Genomic DNA, 23,367 nt, shown 5'->3' with positions numbered 1-23,367 from the left:
CATCAAGCTTTAGAATTGAATATCTATGGGAAAGCCAGAATGATGTCACCTTTTTTTGGAATGTATAGAATGTTGCTGAAGCAGCTCAGGACTGTGACCTTGAAAAATGTCCCTGGCTCCTTGACTTGTCTTACAGAGGGAAATACAAGCTGTTCGTTGATGTTCAAATGTTTACTTTAAGGAAGTTCAATTAGAAGTGCATCAGGGGATGGGGATCTGTTATTGGCTTATTCCTCTAAGATCCATCTACTATTGGCTGAAGGAACTTGTGACACATTCACTCAGAACATTCTTCCATCAGAGCCTGCTGGCCAATATAATGTGCCCCCATCATCTTTAGTACTTCTGTGGGCAAAAAAGACTAGTATGTTAGTCTTTGACAAGAGAAGAAAGAAATATGAAAAAGAAAGAAATCTGAAAAAAGATGGTGTCTATGTCAATATTAAAATCTTCTTTGCCTTTTTTTTAAGTAAATAGATCACCACAAAGTTAAACTTGAAGAGTCATCCCTTGCAGTCCACATGAAAGAGATGAACCTCGAAGGATGGGTAAAACTCAAAATTAACTGTTAATGGTTTCAATCAGAATAAACAATATGCACCAAGAGTTGATGGGGACCTATGTTTCTTTGGGCCTGGATTACTTCACATAATATTTTTTCCAAGTCTTTCCATTTCTTAACAAATGGGGCAATGTCATTCTTTCTGATGGAGGCATAGAATTCCATTGTGTATATATACCACATTTTCTTTTTTTTTTTATTGTGAAAATACCATACAGAGAGGTTACAATTACATAGGCAAGATAATGAGCATATTTCTTATCAAGCATTGTAGCCTCCTCCATTGTTTCCCCTTCCCATACCTTCCCATCCTCCCCCCACCCCCGCAAACCTCCTCCCTACTCCCCTCCCCTCCCCACCAAAGTTGTAAAGTTCGTTTTCGACATAACAACTTATACATCTCATTGTTGCAATGGGTCCACCTGTATCCCTATTTAAAAGATTTTATACCACATTTTCTTGATCCATTCATCTACTGAGGGGCATCTGGGTTGGTTCCATATCTTAGCTATGGTAAATAATGCTGCAATAAATATAGTTGTGCTGGTAGCTTTAGTATGGTCTTGTTTGTGATCATTTGAGTAAATGCCCAAAAGTGGGATTACTGGGTCATAGGGGAGCTCTATGTGGAGTCTTTTGAGGAAACTCCATACTACTTTCCAAAGTGGTTGAACAAGTTTGGACTCCCACCAACAATGCAGTAAGGTTCCCTTCTGTCCACATCCCCTCCAGCATCTGTTGTTATTAGAGTTCTTGATTATAGCCATTCTAACTGGGGTGAGGTGGTATCTCAATGTTGTTTTGATTTGCATTTCTTTTATCGCTAGAGAGGTTGAGCATTTCTTCATGTGTCTATTGGCCATTGTTATTTCCTCTTCAGAGAAGTTTCTCTTTAAATCTTCAGCCAATGTATTTATCAGGCAGTTGTTTCTTTGGGGATTTGTTGTTGGGGGATTTAATTTTTTGAGTTCTAAGTATATTTTAGATATGAGACCCTTGTCTGTTGTATGGCTAGTGAAGATCTCCTCCCAATCCTTGGGCTTTCTCTTGATCTTGCTTGCTCTGTCCTTTGCCCTGCAGAAGCTCTGCAGCTTCATGCAATCCTATTTATCCAACCTTTCTTTGATTTATTGTGTTTCTGGGTCTCCATTAAGAAAATTTGGGGGCTGGGAAGGTGGCTCAGTGGTAGAGCACTTGCTTTGCATGCCTGAGGCCCTGGGTTGGATTCCTCAGCACCACATAAGCAAAAAGAAAAAAGCCAGAAGTGGCGTGTGGCTCAAGTGGTAGAGCGCTAGCCTTGAGCTGAAGAGCTGAGGGACAGCACCCAGGCCCAGAGTTCAGGCCCCACAACCAGACCCCCCCCAAAAAAAGAAAGAAAATTTGGGCCAGGCAAAGCTATTCTAAGCTTATTAAGTAGCATTGAATATTTTACATCCATGTGTCCATTCTCTGGCAAGACATAACTGCTGCAGGACATGAAACATTATCAGATTGTGGTACTTCTCCCTGGGAATATATAAAGATTTCTCTGAGTTTGGGCCAGTGAACTGTTCTATGATCTCAGGCAATTTAGCAACCATTGTGTCCACATCAGTGCAACAATCTCAATCTTCAACCATCAACTTTGGGATATAAACTTTTCTGTGAAAAGGGATTAAAAACAAAAAAAAATGGAATTAAGTGAAAAAGAGTATTAAAAAGTACTGAGATTGTTGGAAACCAGTGGTTCACATCTGTAATTCTAGCTACAAAGTAGGCTGAGATCTAAGAATCACGGTTCAAAGCCAGCCCAGGCAGGAGAGTCTGTGAGACTCTCATCTCCAATTAACCACTAGAAAGCGGAAGTGAAGCTGTGGGTCACCAGCCTTGAGCAAAAAAAATCTCAGGAACAGTGCCTAGGCCCTGAGCTCAAGCCCCAGGACTAGCACCAAAAAAAGGAATAAAAATCAAACAAATATTATCCATTTCTCAGTAACAGAATGAATTCTACCATGAATGCAGCAGGAATATTGCTATCTTCTAGGTTTATCTTTCTTTCCTCTCATCTTCTGTATCTTTAACCTCTCTTCTCTTTGGTGAAGTATGTCCTCTTAAATTATGTCTTGCCACGAGCAAAAACAGTTTGTGTTGGAACTTCTCTACCTCTGGAGGAAAAACAAGGGTAAATGTCATTTGAAGATGGACAATATCTTATTTATTCTGTTGGAAACCTTGCACACTACAAAGACTTCTTTAAAGCAAAGAAGAAACCAGCTTTCCGTGGTGCCATCAAGATCAATAGCCAACATTATATTGAGAACAAAAAAAAATTAACTATAATTCCAGCATTTGGATTCCCATAAATATAGAAGAAGCCTTCTGAATTCAGGCATTTGAGCAATCTGGACTCAGTTTATAAAGAAGATAAGAATTCAGATTTTCTTTTCCCATGAAATGCAGTAGTTCTTGCTTATCTGCAGAGGTTATGTTCCAAGACTTTAATGGATTCCTAAAACTTCAGATGGCACAGAAATACTGCAGTACTACAACAGTCAAAATGATCATGATGGCCAGGTGCCAGTGGTTCATGCCTGTAACCTTATTAGTAGGCTGAAATGTGAAGACTGAAGTTCAAAGCCAGCCTTGCAAGGAAAGCCCAATCAAGCAACAAAAACCCATAAGTGGGGGTGTGGCCCAAATGGTAGAGCACCAGCCTTGAAAGGAAAAGCTAAGGGACAGCATCCAGACCCTGAGTTCAAGTCCCAGTACTAACACAAGTGCAAAAAAAAAGATAACCATGATGGCTACTCAAGAGCTAATGGATGCATGCACAAAGTACAGACACTTTGCATAAGAGATGACAAAAGTTCCAAGAGAGATGGAACTTGACAATATGAGTATTGCTTCACAATACTCATAAGGTGCACAATTTAAAGCTTGTGTTTTGGACTGTCCATTTAATATTTTCAGAGTGTGGTTAAGTACATGGAACTAAAACATCCAAAACTAGAACCATAGATAAGAGGAGATTATGCTAATACTTTCTATTCCTAAAAGGAATTCATGGTCATCAAGCAGAAATTAACTAGATATTTATTTTTGTTTGGCTTGCGGTTTGGTTTCTCTTTCTGTCTGTCTCTCTCTTCTCTGACTCTGTCTGTCTCTCTGTCTCTCTCTATCTCCTTGTCTCTCTCTGTGTCTGTCTCTCTCTGTCTCTCTCTGTCTCTGTCTCTCTCTGTCTCTGTCTCTCTCTGTGTGTCTGTCTGTGTCTCTCTGTCTCTGTCTCTGTCTCTGTCTCTGTCTCTGTCTCTGTCTCTGTCTCTGTCTCTGTCTCTCTCTCTCTCTCTCTCTCTCTCTCTCTCTCTCTCTCTCTCTCTCTCTCTCTCTCTCTCTCTCTCTCTCTCTCTCTCTCTCTCTCTTTCTCTTTCTCCATACTGAGACTTGACTCAGGGCCTGTGTGCTACCCCTTACCTTTTTTATTCAAGTCTAGTGCTCTACTACTTGAGCCACATCCCAATTTCTTAGATTTTTTTTAGTTTAGGATTCTGTTAATATTATCTAAATCCTGGAACTTTTTTTTTCAATTGGGTAGCACTGCATGAAAGAAGAGACAAAGACAGTCGTGTGATGCGAAACCCTAGGAGCTCTGGCTGGCTGACAGATGTTATGAGTCAAACTATTTCCCCCAACTCAAAAAAGAGACAGGTTGACGTGCTGGACCCTAGTACCTGTGAATGCATTCTCATTAGAAAGAAGATCATTATAGATGTTATGAACTTAAGACAAAGTCATTAAAATGGCCATTAATGGTCATTAATCCATTAAGACTACTATTCTTATTAAAAGAGAAAAACACTTCCCCACCTTCAAAAAAGAAAAGGAGAAGGCAGGCACAGTGGCTGATGCCTGTAACCCTACCTACTTGAAAGGCTAAACCCAAAAAGAATGTAGTTTGAGGCCAGCTCAGATATACACTGGAGATTCTCAGCCTGCAGTTGGATACAATGATATACACCAGTCACCCCAGCTGAGATCCAGGGGACTGCCATTATAAACCAGCCCAGACAGAAAGATCCATGAGACTATCTCAGCAGAACAATCTGGGCCTGGTGCTATGTGCCTATCATCCCAGCTATAAAGGATATGTAAAATAAGAGGATCATAGTCCAGGTGAAGGTCCAGGGAAAAAGTGAGACTCTATCCCAAAAGAATCAGTGCAATAAAGACCTAGAGATAAGGTTTAGAAATAGAGCACATGCTCAGTAAATGTGAGACTCTGAGTTCAAATACAAAAAGTATAGAAAGAAAAAAAGAAAGAAGGAAGAAAGGAAGAAAAGAAAGAAGGAAGGAAGAAAGGAGGGAGAGAGGAAAGAAAGAAAGGAAAGAAAGAAAGAAAGAAAGAAAGAAAGAAAGAAAGAAAGAAAGAAAGAAAGAAAGAAAGAAAGAAAGAAAGAAAGAAAGGAAGGAAGGAAGGAAGGAAGGAAGGAAGGAAGGAAGGAAGGAGGAAGGAAGGAAGGAAGGAAGGAAGGGAGAGAGAGAGAGGAAGAAAGAGAGAGGAAGAAAGAAAAGAGGAAATACTATGTGAAGACAAAGACACAAAGAAAGCCATGTGACAATAAAGGCAGAGATTCAAGTCTATACAAAATGCAATTAAGGGTGTAGATATATATGAAGCCATATTCTAGAGTCTTGATGCTTAGCTTTGCATGCTATCTCTTATTGCTTATTACTAGCAATAATGTGAGAAAGTCTTAGAATCTAAAGCTTGTGGGCATATTCTTAAGATAGCTAAAATAAAACATTGCAGTTTTTCCAAATGAATAAAATATGAAAAAAATTTAAGTCAAAAGAATTGAACTAGTCCACTATTCTAGACTGTTAAGATTACTGACAGACAACTGATTTTTATTATTTTGATGTTTTTTAAAGGCCTTTGTTTTTATAAAATTTTATTTTATTTTGTTGTAGAGGTGTTGTACAAAGAGGTTACAATTACATAAGTAAGATAATGAGTATATTTCTTGCTGAATAACATTACCCCCTCCTTCATCTATCTACCACTATCTCTCCTCCCACCCTGTGCCTCCTCCCATTTAAGTTGTAAAGTTCACTTTGAACATGGTGTCTTGTGAGTATCACTGTTGCATTGGTTCACTCCTTGTCTTTGTTTTACCATTTTGTTATTCCCCTTCCCTTCCTCAAATCAGATACAAGACACAGGGTACCAGAATCAAAAACTGACTACCGGGGATAAGCCAAAGGAAAAAAGAAAAAAAAGATTAAAAAAATAAAGAAAGAGCTTGATACAGTACATTGATGACCAGGTCAACAAGAAACAAGACTCTTGTTTCCATATCTTGGAGTTCATTTAGCATCATTTTATATGGTCATATGTACATAACTATTGAGCTATTGTGATCCTCTGCTAGGACTATCCTAGACATACTAATTATTAAAAATGAGGGAAACCATGGAGCCTATGTTTCTTTGGGTCTAGTTTACTTCACTTAATATGATTTTTTTTCCAAGTCTTCCATTTCCTTACAAATAGGGCAATGTCATTCATTCCAATGGAAGCATAGAATTCCACTGTGTATACATACCACATTTACTTCATCCATTGATCCATTGAGGGATAGCGGGTTGGTTCCTTATCTTAGCTTTGGTAAATAATGCTGCAATCGACATAGTTGTGCTGGTAGCTTCAGTGTGGCCTTCCTTGTGATCATTTGGGTAAATACCCAGGACTGGGATTGCTGGGCCATAGGGAAGTTCCATGTTTAGTCTTTTGAGGAACATCCATATTGCTTTCCAAAGTGGTTGAACAAGTTTACACCCATCAACATTGTAGTAGCATTCCCTTTTGGCCACATCCCTGCCAGCATCTGTTATTATTTGTTTTCTTGATAATGGCCATTCTAACTGGGGTGAGGTAGAATTTCAATGTTGTTTTAATTTGCATTTCTTTAATAGCCAGAGATGTTGCACATTTCTTCATGTGTCTGTTAGCCATTCTTATTTCCTCTCCAGAGAAGTCTTTTTAATTCTTTAGCCCACTTATAAATGGAATGGTTGCTTGCTTGAGGATATGTTATTAGGGGGCTTAATTTTTTGAGCTTTAGAAACATTTTATATGAGACCTTTGTCTCTTGTACGGCTAGTGAAGATCTTCTCCCAATCTGTGGGGTTTGTATTTATCTTGCTAGTTATGCCATGCAGAAGCTCTGCAGTTTAATGTGATCCCATTTATCCAGCCTTTCTTTGATTTGTTGTGTTTCTGAATCTTTATTTCAGAAGTTTTGACCTGTACCAAGGAGCCCAAGTGTATCCCCTATCCCTTCCTGTAATATTGTCAGGGCCTCTGCTCTTACCTCAAGGTCTTTGATCCATTTGGAATTGATTTTGGTGCAGGGTGATATATAAGGCTCTAACTTCAATTTTCTACATGTGTACAGCCAATTCTGCCAGCACCATTTCTTATAGAGACTGTCTTTCTTCCATGTGATTATTCTGGCTCCTTTATCAAAGACTAGGTGAAGGCCTTTGTTTTTTAATGACTGGTTTTCTTTCCCCTTTGAAATTTTTAAGTTAATACTAAGAAATGAGGGTAATGTATTGATAAGTGTAGTGAAGAGTAACTAGAAAACACTCTGTGTGTATATGTGTCATTGTTGTTGGTAAACTTACTTTTTAATAAATTGATACTGACCACTGCTATCGAAAGAATCACATCACCCAAAAATTAGGTGTGTTGAAGCTTTAATCTCCCCATACCTACAACTGATATGGCCTTTGAGGAGGTGATTAAGGTTTAGCAAAAACATCTGAGTGTCCCTGTCTATTATACCTGTCGCAATATGCCTGGTGTCCTTACAAAAGGTGAAGAGGCACCAGAGATCCTCTCTGTCATGGGAGGACACAACCAGAAAGTGGCCAAACAGCTCACATCAAAAACCACAGCCTCTTGAAACCTTGATCTGGAACTATGAGAAAAGAAATTTCTTTTGTTTAAGCAATTCTATGGCATTTTGTTAATGCAGCCCAGGCAGACTTAGGACAAACATCGAATATTCAAGAGAATAAAAACACAGCTGTATAATATGAACAGTTTGAGAAAACATGTTTGAAAACAGGATCACCATGATAGAGATAGATAGATAGATAGATAGATAGATAGATAGATAGATAGATAGATAGATAGATAGATAGATAGATAGATATCTGAGTCTCTAGCATAGTTTAGTTTTATTTTTAACAAATTATGAACACATTAAGAAAACTTTTGGGTAAGCTTCAAAAAATTTAAATTGCTGAGCCATAGCCACAGTCTAATTTTGGCTAGGTAAGTCTAGGGCAAGGAATGGTTTTGTTATGCTTTGCATTCTCCAAGTGATTTTAATGCCCAGCCAGGTTTAGAAATCACTGCTCCTGAACACCCAGAAATAATAGAGGAGAATGAATAAAATGTCCTCCTCTCATCTTTTCTCCATTTCACACCAAATCTGTCCATTCTTGCCCCCACCTACCCTCTGTCTTTCTTTTTTTCTTCGTTATTTTCTCACAATTCCGGTTCGTAAAGATTAAGCTTGAGGTGCTTGTCGGTTGTTTGGGGTCAGGTCTGTCTTCTCACAGATATCCTTCTTCCTATATTCCCCCACAGTCTATTGTTTTTGTGCTTGTTCACCTGAGTTCTTTATTCCTCTTCTTATAAAAATACGAGTCCTACTGAATTAGGGCCCACCCATAGGACTTCAGTTAACCTTGAGTTATCTTCTTAAAGTTTCTGTCCCTAAATACAGATATAATTAAATATTATTAAGAGTTCAAACCATGAATTTTAGGAAGGTGAAATTAAACCCACAACATATTATAAACAAAAAACTAGTACTAAAATCTTGATGAAAAACAGATCAATCATTTGAGTGCCATAAAAATAATATAACCAATATTATGAAATACATTTGGTGTGAAAATAATATACTACTTGTGCATATATATACCTAATGTATGCATACATATGTATATAAATATGTATATACATGTATATGCATATATAAACACAATGCATATATGTACAAATATTTTATTTGATAGCTCTTTTACTCAGGAGTGGACATTTAATTTTGCAAATTCCTTTAGGACTATATTAAGAATATAATACATTTAATAATTACTCTAATATTAAAGCAGAATATATACATTATATTTCTGATTTCTTTAAATCCATGTCTTCCTCTTTTGGTAGCTAGGCAATCCCTCCCACTATTTTGAACAAGACCTTTCTCTTTTTGCATATGAACTCTATACATCAAAACATTCCAGTCACTCCTTATCCTTCTACCCATATCTGGTAAAGGTGTAGGCAACATTGCACTAAACAGATGAATCAGATTCTGGCCCTCACACATGAAGCTTTACTGTGATGAAGAGTTTCAAAAGCAATGATGTGAACTGTGCCATCCACCACAGAGACTAGAGCAGACAGACCACCCTTTAGGTCTACAGCTGGGTGGTTTGCATCCCAGCTGATGCAGAACTTTCTGACCATTGGTTGTTTGACTTCTTCTTTTCTTCTTTGGACTATATCATTATCTTTCCATTAATATGTTTATTTTATTTAGGTTTTTTTTATTTGTAGTGAATTTATATGTAACTTACTTTGGCCCAAGAACACTGATAGAAGAACCCTAATAACTGATAACACACATAAATGCACCTAAAGAAACATCAGCTGGCAATAATGGCTCCTGCCTGTATTCCTAGCTACTCAGGTGAGTAGATTCTAGAGAATCAAGTTTGAGGCCAAAATAACAAAGGGGAAAGAAGGTTAGAGGCATAGTTCAAGTGGTAGAGCACCAGCCTACCAAGCGTGAGGTACTGGGTTCAAAGTCCAATGTCAACATGAGTAAAGGCGTGCTACTTCACTTTTTTCTTTGCCAATTCTGTATCATAAATTGAGTCCTGTGTTTTTAGAAGGTCTCTTATAAATATGTTGAATAAATGAACTAACCAGCTAAATGAATTTATTCTTTTAAATAAATTGAACAAAATTTTGTAGTTATCTTTGTCACTGAATTAAATACAATACTAAAATTGAAATCTAATTGGATTTGAGAAATATAGTGGTAAAAAAACCTGAATGTCAACAATTGAATTGTATTTTAAAAATACTTTGCGAATAAAAATTGATACACAGAGAACTCTTTCTTATTTGTAATAATGAAAAAGTCTCAGGAAACACACACACACATACTTATGGAAATATTCTACTCCTTTTCCGTCCATTCATCTCTGGCTAAGGTGCAGGCTTATCACATTAGATAGATGAGTCCAATTTCTCACCCTGAATGGACATTGATGGCTCATAACTATAATCTTAGCTACTCAGATGAATAACTCGAAAGGATCAAGCTTTGAAGCCAGTGGTGGGAGAAAAGTTGGCTAAATTCAATCTTACCCAAAAATAAAAATAAAAAGAACAAACATCAAGACTGTTCAACTTTAGTTCAACTGGTATGACACTAGTCAAGCACAGGACTCTGGGTTTAGATACAGGAGTAGTGGAGGAATAGATGTTGGGCAGACAAATCAAAGACTCTTAGCTCTAGTTAACTAGCAAACACCAGCAGTGAAGGTGTGTATGGCTGAGTTGGTAGAATACCAGCCTAGAGAAGAAAAACTAAGCAAAAAATCAAGTCCTGAGTTCAATACCAGCAAAGAGAGAGACAGAGAGAGAGAGAGACAGAGAGAGACAGAGAGAGAGAGAGAGGAAAGGAGGGAAGGAAGGAGGGAGGAAGGGAGGAAGGAGGAAGGAAAGAAAGAAAGAAAGAAAGAAAGAAAGAAAGAAAGAAAGAAAGAAAGAAAGAAAGAAAGAAAGAAAGAAAGAAAGAAAGAAAATGAAAACAACCATAACTCAGATTTCTGAAAAGAATTGGGAAAGTCAAAACTCAAGGTATGAATTTTTGCCTGAGAATCTAGGGTGTGCACCAGTCTAGAGTCTGCTAAGTCTGTGATGAATACAGATGGAGGACTTGGAGAAAGTCAGCTCTGCAGCATTCATCACTCAGCAGTGTTGGATGCACAAATTTTCCGCTGCCATGCAACAATGGGAGGCCCAACCTTCTACCAAGGAAGGCACCAGTTAAGCTATAATACCAGGCACTCTTTCTTACCACATGAAGCCAGGAAGGCATTGTAAACTCACTGATAGGCCAAATGCTGGTGGATCATGCCTATCTACTCAGGAGGCTGAGATCTGAGGATCATGGTTCTCAAGCCTGACTGAGTCCATGAGATTCTAATCTCCAATTAACCACCAAAGGGCCAGAAGTGGAGCCGTGGCTTACTTGGTAGAGAACCATATTTGAGCACAAAAGCTTAAGGACAGTGCCCAGGCCCAAAGTTTCAGCCCCAGGACTGGCATAAAAAAATTCACTAATAGGTAAAATCTTGCAGTATTCTACAATCAGCAAGACAATTATATTTGAAGTTCTCTGAACTAAAATTCTGAGAGACTGTCATGAGATACCCACATGGTCTAGCTTACCTTCCAAGGTCCCACTTTGGAGACTGCTTGTTAATAAGTTTCCAGAATCTGATAACACTACATTTTAAAACTTCTATTTCTAGCAGCAGTAGTAATGCTTTCTAACAAATTGCATCCAGTCCTCCTGTAGTGACATATAATACACATGACATTCTTACAGGTCATCATCTGAGAATCTACAAATTTTCTGAAACTGAAGAAGGTTTCAGGGCAGTGTTCGACAAGAATTATTTGCAGGCCAAACTCAAAGGGAAGCAATCATGTCTCCTTCATGTTTTCACATTCCATTTCAAAACCTTACTCTTTCAACACAAGGATCTCCTAGTAGCTTAAATGTCCCAGTCATATCAAGTTTATACAAATCTTTAAGAAGGAAACCAATGATGGAATAGTAATTTTATAAGTAGAAGAACTGGAATCTAAATTAGGCACAAATATTGACCATATGTATGACTTTGAAAAAATGTTATACACTTGTATACACTATATAATATATACATATATGTATATATCTTTAGTCATATACATTACATATACATTAAAAGTATATGTGTTCGGGCTGGGAAGGTAGCTCAGTGGTAGAGCGCTCATCTAGCATGCATGAGGCCCTGGGTTCAATTCCTCAGCACCACATAAGCAGAAAAGGCCAGAAGTGGTACTGTAGCTCAAGTGGTAGAGCACTAGTGTTGAGCTGAAGAGCTGAGGGACAGTACCCAGGACCAGATTTCGGGCCCCATGGCCAACAAAAAAAAAGTATATATATTCATGTCTTAGGAATACAATTCCTTTTAGATTAAACAGATAAGTTTATATCATGTATTTGTGTCATAAATATACACATGTATGTACATGTATGTGTTCATGTGTGCATGTGTATACATGCCTGTGCACATGTACATATATTTACATAGCGAGAGAGAGAAAAGAGAAACAGACAGAAAGAGACAAAATCACTTTCAACAAGGCATCTTCTAAATTTTCTCTAGGCTAATACTAATTCCAGATTGCCTAATTTCAAAATTCAATTTTGCAACTGACTAGTTGCAAAGATTTTGGAATTTACCTGATTTCTTTAAACCCACCTACCACTCCAAAAGTCAATGATATTAACTTATTCCTCATAAGGCTGTAGCAAAGATTAAATGAGTTAATGACACATGTGATATATTTAAAGCAGTGTTGCAATTAGTACAAGCTCAATAAATGTCACCTTCATGCCCTAACTTCTTCCAGTGACTCCTGAAGACCAACAAAGATAACATATATCAGAACAATATGTAAATTACAACTTTAAAGGGATTGTAAACTGAGGTTTATCCCTGCAACTGGAAACAAGTCAGCAATTGAAAAGAAGGAACTACTGATACATGGTACCTCCAAACACACATGGCATAGTCAAAGGAACCAGATATAAGAGACTGCATATTTCAGGGGACTATCAAGAAAGTATGGACTGACTGATAGAGACAGAAAGCAAATGAGTCATTGCCTGGGACTCGCAGTTGGAGTGAACATTATGAGGGAAGTTTCCAGAGTGACAGAAATGTCTCAAGACTACATGTGGCCATGGTTTCACCGTCTGATAAATACCCTAAAATCATTGAACTGTGTCTTCATAACAGATGAATTTTATGTATATAAATTAGTCCTTAATAAAGCTATTTTAAAAGATCAGGTAAATAAGACTAATGCAGGTGTTAGTTATCACCTGCTACATTATTTTATAAACCTTGGTTTATTTTAATATTATTGTACAAAGGAGTTGCCACTCAAAGCAATTTTATGAATACAGTGCATCTTGATCAATATCATCCCTTTCAACATTCTTACCCACTCTTTCCCTTACATATCTTAATTTTAGGTGATGTTTTTGCCACTCAAATCAAAGCAGTTTATACCTACAATGCATCTTGATCTATGTCCCACTTCAACATCTTCACCCCCTTTGACTCACCCCTTCCCTTATATTCAAGTCTGTGGTGTCGTCAATGAATTTTTGCTTGCATCTCCCTTTTCCCTTTCATCCTTCTCCTCTTCTCCCCTTGTCCCCACCCTCTCCACTTACAAGTTCCCATTTCCTGGTACTTATTTTGTTGGGATTTGACTTTTTGAAGAATTATACTATTCACGCTCTCCATAGAGTCTATTACACTTCAGTTAATTCATTTATAACCCCTTGCTTACCACCCAGTGTGTTCACTTATAGATTTACAAAATTATGACAAAAATTTCTGGATCTTGTGAAGACAGTGGAGTTCTAGACATACTAATAGTATTGCTAATATAAATCAATCAATCAATCAATCACTCTAAGGTACTCTGCTTGGTCAGCATCTGCAAATACCCACCCTGCCAGATGCTCCCAAGTCAGGAATCCCCAGCCTTAGTAGTCCTGCATCCTTCCTTCCCCACAGAGCCCACTCATCCCCAAGAACCATAATGGCTCACCACATTACAACAGGTTAGTCAAGAACAGGATCTACGCCAGTTTACAGGTTCAAACCTCATCTCAGGCTTTAAGAGCTTCTCTTTCCCTGTCTGTAAGTGAGAATGAGAATATCTACTTAGAGTTTGATTGTTAATAATTAAATAGAGTGTCTATACGGCATCTAAGCATATGCTCAACATGAGTTTTCTGCTATGGAAAAAAATTCTACCACTCTTTCTTAATATTTTAGTATTAACCATGTGCCCAAATATGTTGAGAAAATTTTAAAGAAATGGGTTTTAGGATGTGAAGGGTAAACAAAGGAGGAGGCTGCAATGCTTGATAAGAAATGTACTCATTATCTTGCCCATGTAATTGTAACTCCTCTGTACAGTATGTTCACAAAAAATAAAAATTAAAATTAAAAAAAAAGAAATGGGTTTTAATAATCTTCTGTTTCTCCTTGGTGCTGGCACAAAGGCCACACATGTGGTCATTATAGCTTCCAAACCCCAGCGCTGGGGCCCACAGAGCAGGGTCTCAGCAATAGCAAGAGCTTTAATGACCAAAGGAAAGACCTGGGCATATATGACAACAGTCAATGAGGACAGATGCCAGGAATTAATGATCCAAGGGATACCTTCCTTTCTCTGAATTAGAAATGGTTTGGAGCTAGTAATAAAGAGAAAGGCCTTAAGGACAATTGAGGTCCAAAAAGAAAATTTTTAAATTTCTTAGCAAAAATAAAGCTACAGAAGTAGATGGATAAAAGAGTTGCAGAGATAAATACAATTATGTAAAAGCACAGTTGAGGAACTAGCTAATAAAAATGTATCCAAACACCATCTCTAGTGAACCCCACCTCAAAAAAAGAAGTTATTTCTACCTGTAGCTTCTGACCAGAACTATGCTAATGGCCTACAAAACCCTCATGTACACCAAGTTCCCAGCTTACCTCCTCTGTGTCCTACATCCCCTGTGTATACCAGAAATAACACATAATCCTTTTCACAATCTCTGCAACCACTTTTTTGGGGGGCTGGTAGTAGTGAGTAGGGCTGGAACTCAAGGCCAGAGCACTCTCGCTTAGCTTTTGCATTCAAACCTACTACTCTACCACTTGGACTACAACTTCATTTCCAGCCTTTGGCTGGTTAATTGGAGATAAGACTTTCTTGATCAGGCTGACTTCAAACCTCATTCCTCACATCTCAGCCTCCTGAATAGCTAGGATTACAAGTCTGAGCCACCAGCACCTGGCTACTACCATTATTTTGATGCATCTCTCCAATATTTCATGAAGAAAAGAATGAACTAAAGAGTAATACCTGATATCCAATTTTTAAGGAAATAGTTTAAAGATACAATTAGAAGTTTCTCATTCAAAAAAATATTAAGGATATTCTTAGGAGATGATCGCAAAGGTGCAACAGCTATATGCATCTGAGCATATAAAATAATGCTTATCAAAACAACTCCAGGAAATGAAACAAAGGTCTTTTTTCTTTGTTTTCATTTTCTCTTCCTTTTGTCCTGTTTGTTCATTTATCTGTATTTGGGAGGGTAAGAGGGGCACAGAAATGGCAGGGAAAAGGGTGAACAAATGCAGCAGTGATATTCACCGAATACTATGTTGAAAATGAACTATACAACTTGTGGGGAGAAAGAAAGGAGGGAAAACTGGGAGAAAGAGGGAACGGGTGAAATAAAGAAATGCACTTTTTCTCTGACTTATGTAACTGTAACACCTCTGGACATCACCTTTACAATAACAGTGGATACATTTTTTAAATATAGAGCACCTACTATATACCAAGCAGCAGTCTGCTGAGTAGTAAAGGACATAGTCTATTGGGGCAATCTGACATGTATGGGTGCAGCAGAAGTTACAGGTAAAAAACACACATATAGTTATGCTGGAATGACCAGAGAAGAAGAAACTTCAGGATGGTAGTTCAGAAAGAGAGAGGAAGAGGACAGGAGAGGAAGAGCATTTCCTGCCCTGCCTGTATTGGGGGAGATAAAGGCTGCCGGAATACAAAGACACAGCTTTTGAAGAGGGACTTGAGACATATAAGGAAGTGTGTTTGAGTTTGACATCAGGATGAATGTGAGTAAAATAGTGTCATTTATCGTGCCAGGAGGAGATAATTATTAGTTCAAATGCCCTTCAATACCAAACTTAATGCTTATAATTCCTTCTTTAATTTTCAGAGAATATATACCTATATTCTTTTTAATTTAAGAGAATATATACCTAAATTTTTCTCGTTTAGCCCTTGAATTGTTCACATTTAGCACTTTGAACTTTATCTGGGCTTGTAATATGTGAGGATTCCTATTTTAAAATTATTATTTTTAATCACACTAGTGGGTTGATGTTTTCCATGGTTTTTAATCTAATAATTATTCTTCTTTGCCAATGCATGAATATGTTTACATTGTGTTACGTTTATGTACACATATGTGTTATTGTATATTATCTATGTTATTATATATCACACATAGTATATTTAAAAGTTATTTTAACCTTATAATTGATTACACTACTTAATCTACTATACACATTAGTCTCCAAATATTATCCAGTTAGATTAGGTTTTTTTTTTCAGTTTTCTGTATACTACTCTGTCAAAATCTCCTAATTAAATAAAATAATATAATAAAATAAAAAGAAGTCCAGGTATATCAGATATGATGGCATATTCTTGTAAATTTTAACTACACAAAGCTCAGCAGCAGGAGGATTGCACAGTATGAGACAAGCCCAATCCAAAACAGATAAAAAGACCCTATCTCAAAAGAGCAAGCCAGGCATGGTGGAACGTGCCTTGAACCCTACCTATATGGGAGGCAGAAGTATGCAAACTATAGCTCAAGGTCAGTCTGGGAAAAAGTACAAGACTCTCCCTGAAAAATAATTAAAGCCAAAAGGGCTATTCAATTGAGACACAAAAGTGTACCTAGCAAGCAAACCCTGAAATCAAGCCCTACTAGTACCAAAAATATTAGGTTTACTTTATTTTTTTTCAGTTTTTTTTATTGCCAAGGTGATGTACAGCGGGGTTTCAGTTATATAAGTAAGGTAATGAGTACATTTCTTATCAACCTTATTACCCCTTTCCTCAATACTGTAGTCTTTAGTAATTTAGTCCCTTTACCCACATACTTAAATAAATATATTATTTAACATATAACAAATTACATATACATTTATATTTATATTATGCAAGATTGTTTTTACCTTTGAATAACATTGGTTGAGCCTGCATAAGTTTTGGTATTAGTGGTCTTAAGTCTAAACAGAAATACCTAAAGGACATTTGAAGAAAGGAAAATTAAGAAAGGCAATTTTGAAATAGAGCAGAGCTGTGTTGTGAAAACGAAGGACAGAGAAGATTTAGGGGTGACTATGATCAATAATGCCAAAACTGACAAAGGAGATAAACACTGCAAAGCAGCCCTTTGTGAGTAGTGATTGAAAAGCCTTGATGGTTTTCCAAAAGGAAATTTTAGGAGAATAATCAAAATGAGAAGCTAAATCCAGTTAAATGAGGAATGAATAGGAGAAAAAAAATAAGAAATACTGAGTATGTACTAATCATCTTCCAATGATGCCAATAATGACAATAAACAAAGTTAAATATATACATCTATGTGTGTGAGAAAGACAGAGAGACAGGCAGCAAGACAGGCATAGACAGAAATTCATAGAGAGACATCCAGAAACAGAGAGACAGAGACAGATTTTCAAGGGCAAGGAGAGAAACAGGAGTCAGTTGTAAGGAGTATTTAGGTCAGGGAAAATCATCTAGTAGGCTGAAAGAAAAAAGCCATCCCAGAGGCACAGACACTTTAATTAAGGTAATAAATATACCTCCCTCTTAGTAAAGAAAAAGAAGCATACACAAGGTCTGGAACCACGCACCTTCATGTATTAACTCATGTGAGAAACATTCATACCAGTCTCATATGTATGTTACATCCCCATTCTAGACATACACAAACAGAAGCAAGTTCAAAATAAGGAGAGATAAGCCAGGAGACTGGAATCTGAATGGTGAACTTCAGAGTGAGAACGCTTGGCAATCCGCCTACATGTTGCCAGGTAAGATGATGAAGGAGAGAGCTTCTACATCATTGTTGAATCATCTCCCAAATCACCAAAGTCCTCCTGTGCACACAGCACAGACTGCCAGCTTTGTCTTGGGACTTAGGAGTGGTAAGCAGAAATGAATTCTCCATTCTGAGGATTCACAGCACAATGACCCATGCACAAATATGCAGATCCCTTTTCCAGGGAGCCACCCTCTCTTTCTTACCACTTCTAAGGCTTAATCTAAATACCAAATGAGGATTCAGAAGCCTTAGAGGATTCCTCTTATAAACTGTTTAATAATGCAGGAGCAAAAGAACGTCATTGTTTAGAACACACCATCATAACAAGTGGTTTCTGGGCTGTTCATCTTGAAAAGATCCTGCTGGTGAGCTTCACACACATGTACCTACTGGCAATCACCTTAGCAAAGAGAAGCTGGTCTCAAGGGCAGGAAAACAAAATGCTTAGAAATGCAGTGAGAAATCCTACTTATAGTCCACACATCTCTTCAAATCTAGCTTAGCCCCAATTCCTCCACCAAGTTTTCTCTGCTCCTTCAGCAACTTGTGGTAGAAACTCATGTCAATGTTTCACCTGCCTTCCAAATAGGGTTCTTTGAGGAGAGGGGTTTGTTCCAGATCCTAGAATCTCATTCAAACTTTCAAGTTAGAGATAGTCAAAAGAGACTTTATAGGAAATATGTCAGCTCTTTCTACTCATCAATTAATGAGCTTCTTAGTTTTGATGGAAGAATAAGTGTTGATCATGAGTTACTGTCAATGTCACCAGAATGTGAGGTTTCATCCTATGTACTCTGCCTTACTTATCTCCTCATAGGAACAAATGTTAATACAGGCCAACCTGCAAGAAGAACCAATTTCTGATCAGCAATTGAAACTTTTTCTCAGTGGAAGGTCAGCTTGCCAACTGCTGCCTGTACGGTTTGGACCTCAATGCCATAGTCAAAGCAATTAAGCTAATCAACCTAGAATTACTATTTTGCTCTTCACGTACTAAAGTTGGTGAATACAGTCAATAGAGTCAAACAAATACAGAGGAAATGCCTTCATTCAAAAGCATTGCTGGCAACTACTGTCAATTAAATAATTTGTTCACACTGGACACCAGTGGCTCATGCTATTCATGAAACTAAGATCTGAGGATTACAGTTCAAAGCCAGCCTGGGTAGGAAAATCCATGAGACTCTTATCGCCAATAAACTATTAAAGAGTCAGAAGTGGAGCTGTGGCTCACGTGGTAGAGCACTAGCCTTGAGCAAAAGTAGCTCAGGGACGACATCCAGGCCCTGAGTTCAAGCTCCAGGGCTGCCACACCCATGCACACAAAAAGTGTTCACAGTTTTGTCATTCTCAATTCTACAAAGCAATTCCCTTGAGTTCCTCTCACTGGAGGAAGCCTGCTTTTTATTCCACTAACATCAAGGACAGCCCTATGATTTAGCTTGGTAAATGGAATATGATTTACTCTATAAAAGTGAAAAGCCACTGTGATTTTCCATAACTCTTCCCTCTACTATTAGGATAATTTAAAATTCTAGGTGCCAGAATGAAGGTGTAGTGGAGATACATCTAACCCACAGGAAATATGTATCTGGATGAGCTAGAACCCCTTGCTGTAGAAAGCCACTGAGATACCACAATTTTTGGATCCATTCATCTGTGGTAGGACATCTGGGTTGTTTCCATATCCTGGCTATTGTGAACAGTGCTGCAATAAACATGGAGGTACATGTGTCCTTGTATATTGGTTCCTGTTGTTCAGGATAGACGCCTAGGAATGGTATGGCTGGGTCACTGGGGAGGTCAATATTTAGCTTTCTGAGGACCTTCCAGACTGCTTTCCAAAGTGGTTGTATTAGTGTACATTCCCACCAGCAGTGTGATAGGGTTCCTCTTTCTCCGCATCCCCTCCAACATTTGTCGTTAGCTGACTTGTGGATGTGGGACATTCTGACTGGGGTAAGGTGGTATCTCAGGGTTGTCTTTATTTGCATTTCCTTCACAACCAGGGATGGTGAACATTTCCTCTTGTGTTTCTTTGCCATTTTTAACTCTTCATCTGAGAAATTTCTCTTTAGGTCATGGTCTCCCTGATAAGTGGATGTTAAATCCAAAATGTTAGGTGATAGGACAAAATTAACAGGATTTAAGAAACAAAGGACTTCCACTCATCTGGTCAAATCACTACTAAATAACTCCATGCTGCTCCATGCATGGTATATATGTGGACACCGGAGGAGAACCAGGAAGACGACACAGAACTAGAGGGAATCAGGGAAAAACATAACAGCAGGACCCATCGGCTGCACTGGACATTGATCAAAATGAACTAAGCAACTTAATGACAGTGATGGGAGAGAGGGAACAAGTGGGAAAAAGGGAACAGCTGACACTATGCAAAATAAAAGAAATGTACATACACCCAATGTGGAAGAAATAACTGTATCGCAAAGCTCATAGAACTCATAAATGTTATAGACCGTGATAGACAATTTGCTCCAGGAAAGTTGGAATGTGTTTGTGACTTTAACTGAGCATCACTATCCCACAATACTGTGAAATTTGGGAGATTATGTAACCACTTAATCACAATAAAAATTTGGAAAAAAAGAAAGCCACTGAGATGTGGGGTTATACTTTGTTCTTACAGTATGTCTTATCAAAAGCTGATGAACACAGAAACTTACTGGTAGTTAGGTCTCATACTCTCTCTTTGGCCTTCATCATATCACACATATGGAACATAAATTGAAGTCTTTGAATTCAACAGTAAAAGGAGATAACTATTTCATAGTTGTTGGGATAGTTGGGTGAGAGGATGTATGGACAGCACCTAGGATGGTATAGGCACAATAAACATGAACTCTTACCCAACCCTGACTCCTTCCTTTCCTGGTTTATTTCCACCTCTATAGTGGAGGTAGGAAACAAAAAATAATGTCAACAAGGTCCTTGACTCTTCTCTATACAGGTGCAAAAAACCAGTCATACAGGATCCCTGCATCCCAAAGCTCACCAATGTAGCTTTTAACAGAAAGCACAGGTGCATGCATGCTTCCTTTTATGACAGCAGGATTCCACATCCAAGTAGATGGTGAACAAATGTGATTAGAATGCATCTTGGGGATGTAGTAATCTATGACTAATTCTGTTGCCCACTCCTCACAACTACCAACAGTCTCTCTTCCTATAACATACAGATCACCCCTTCGGCTACTACTCTGTGGTCCTAAAGGAAATAAGGGGATTGGGTTGCTTTCCATTGCCTGCCCTGTACTTCCTCCATTCAGCTGATCGCTCTCAAACAGATTTACTCATTTGTAAATCAGTCTTTGCACTGAACTTTAGGACCTGGGCAACCAGAAACTATCTTCTTTATTTATCTTCCTAGAAGCTAGCCTATGCTTAAATATGATGGATATTTATCAACATTTCTGGATTAATTTATTTTATAATTGTTTATAATGACTGTCAAGTTGGTGAATTTGTTATGCCAAATGCCCATGGATCCATTTGATTCTTAAGCATAGGTGTGTAACTGACAAGTTTTTCTCCACTGTGAAATGGAGATGGGATTTACCTATAATCTGAAAGCACTAATGAGTCCACTAGAAGTTATCTAATGTGTAATCCACAAACTGAACTGTCAGCTCCTGTTTAAGTAGGTGTTACCTTTTATGAAAATTAATAAACATATATTCCAGAAGCTAATTAACAGCTTCAGAATAGCCTTGAACTGCATGAAGCTGAGATCTGCCTAAAATGGGTATTCTGAACTAAGTTCAGGATAGTTTCCAAATGTCTAATATGTATTCCCATAGTTGCTTACATTGTAATAGCCACAGAATGGGTAAGCTAATTCCCTAAAAATAGAACATAATGAACTCAACTCTCCTTTATCTTTTGGAAGGACTCCAAAGTCATGTATGCAGTATTGTATCCAGTAATACCTATTCCCAAAGTATTTAAAAACCTTCCATCTGGGCTTGGAAGGTGGCTCAGTGTTAGAGATTTGCATGCATGAGGCCCTGGGTTCGATTCCTCAGCACCACATAAGCAAAAAGAAAAAAGCCAGAGGAGGAACTGTGGCTCAAGTGGTAGAGCGCTAGCCTTGAGCTGAAGAGCTGAGGGACAGTGCCCAAGCCCAGAGTTCAGGCCCCACGACCGGACCCAGAAAAACCTTCCATCCTTTGTGATTTTTTTAAAATTAGAAATGGTCCATGTACTGTTTATCCTTATATAACATCTTCACTAACCAAATAATGTCAAGATGCATCATCTTTCTTTTTGATAAACATCTTTCTACTCTACTCTCCTGTGAAGTGTTAGTGTATATAATCAGTTCTCTTGCTCTAATGGGATTAACAGAAGCAATTCACAATGCAAGACTAGTTTACTAACCTTTTGGTATGTGCTGTGAAATTCCCTCACATTCATCATTCAAGCCTCAGCTAAACTTAAGGCATTTTAGAAGGCCAGAAGAAGGGTGCATGGGTTTCCTTTTTCGAACCTTCAAGCTGCAAATAATAACATAAGTTTAACAAATTTAAATTAAAAACAAAAATAAATTTAAAATGTTCCCTTAGTTCTGATATAGCCACCACACCAAGAAAGCAAGTTTGGGACCGGTGCTTTGGGAAGTTACATGTACTGTATACATGGGTTCCAGGACCTTTCAGCTCCAAGGTTACAGCCGGCTGCTTAGAGATCACATCAGCTTCTGTGTGTGTGTGTGTGTGTGTGTGTGTGTGTGTGTGTGTGTGTTTGTGTGTGTGTGTGTGTGTGTGTGTGTGTGTCTGCCAGTACTGAGGCTTGAACTCAGGGCCAGGGTATTTTCCCTTAGCTTTTTTCACTCAAGGCTGGTGCTCTACCATTTGTGCCACAGCTCATCTTTTGGCTTTTATTCATTCTTTTTTTTTTTGACTAATGGGGGATAAGAATCTCACAGACTTCCTTGCCTGGGCTGGCTTTGAACTGTGATCCTCAAAATCTCAGCCTCTGGGTAGCTAGTATTACAGTCATGAGCCATTGACACCTGACTTCCTTCCCATAATTGTATCAAGTGTACTTGCTAGTTTCTCACCTGCCTTTTTGTTCCCAATGTTAGGACATCGGTTTATGTAAAGCTTCAAGCTTTTTCAGTGAGCCACGTTGCCAGCAGAAAGAACCACCCTGACCCCCACCGAAGTCTTTTTCGGTGTTCCAGAATTCTGTAAGCCCCTTTGAAGTTAGCTTCTCAGGCCGTGGGGCAGAAGCGGGAAGCAACAGGGTTGCAAACAGCGCTGAGAGCCCGCCAAGCTGAGATGCACTGACTTGGGAGCCTTCCTTCCAGAAAAATGGCCTGCAAATCTCTCGGCTCCGGCCACCCCTTCTCCTTTCCCTTGACGTCCCCACCCTCTGTCCTCTTCCGCTTTTCCCCACCTCCGTTCCCTCCATTCTCCCATCCTTCATCTCCACCCTCTGGAGGATGCATTCTGCAGGTGTGCGCTGTCATTTTCCCCTGAGTTCAAGCACGGTGGCTTGGAGGAGGCTCAGTGGGGCAGCTACCAAACCTCTCTGTCTTTTTCTTTCCTAAGCGCACCCTGAAGAACCGAGGGGGGGGCTGCCCCACGATGCACCAACTGACCCTTCCTGGGCAGGGCTGTGGGCAGCAAATGGCACCTGAGGTGAGTGGCACCCCTGTCCAGTTCCAACCACAAAAGCCAAGCGCATAGGGTGGACGGCGCTGCCCTC

This window comes from Dipodomys merriami, unplaced genomic scaffold (genome assembly GCF_024711535.1).
Source record: "Dipodomys merriami isolate MVZ:Mamm:240054 unplaced genomic scaffold, mDipMer1.0.p SCAF_8, whole genome shotgun sequence".
In the NCBI taxonomy this organism is placed as follows: Eukaryota; Metazoa; Chordata; class Mammalia; order Rodentia; family Heteromyidae; genus Dipodomys; species Dipodomys merriami.
This window is presented reverse-complemented; position numbering follows the sequence as displayed.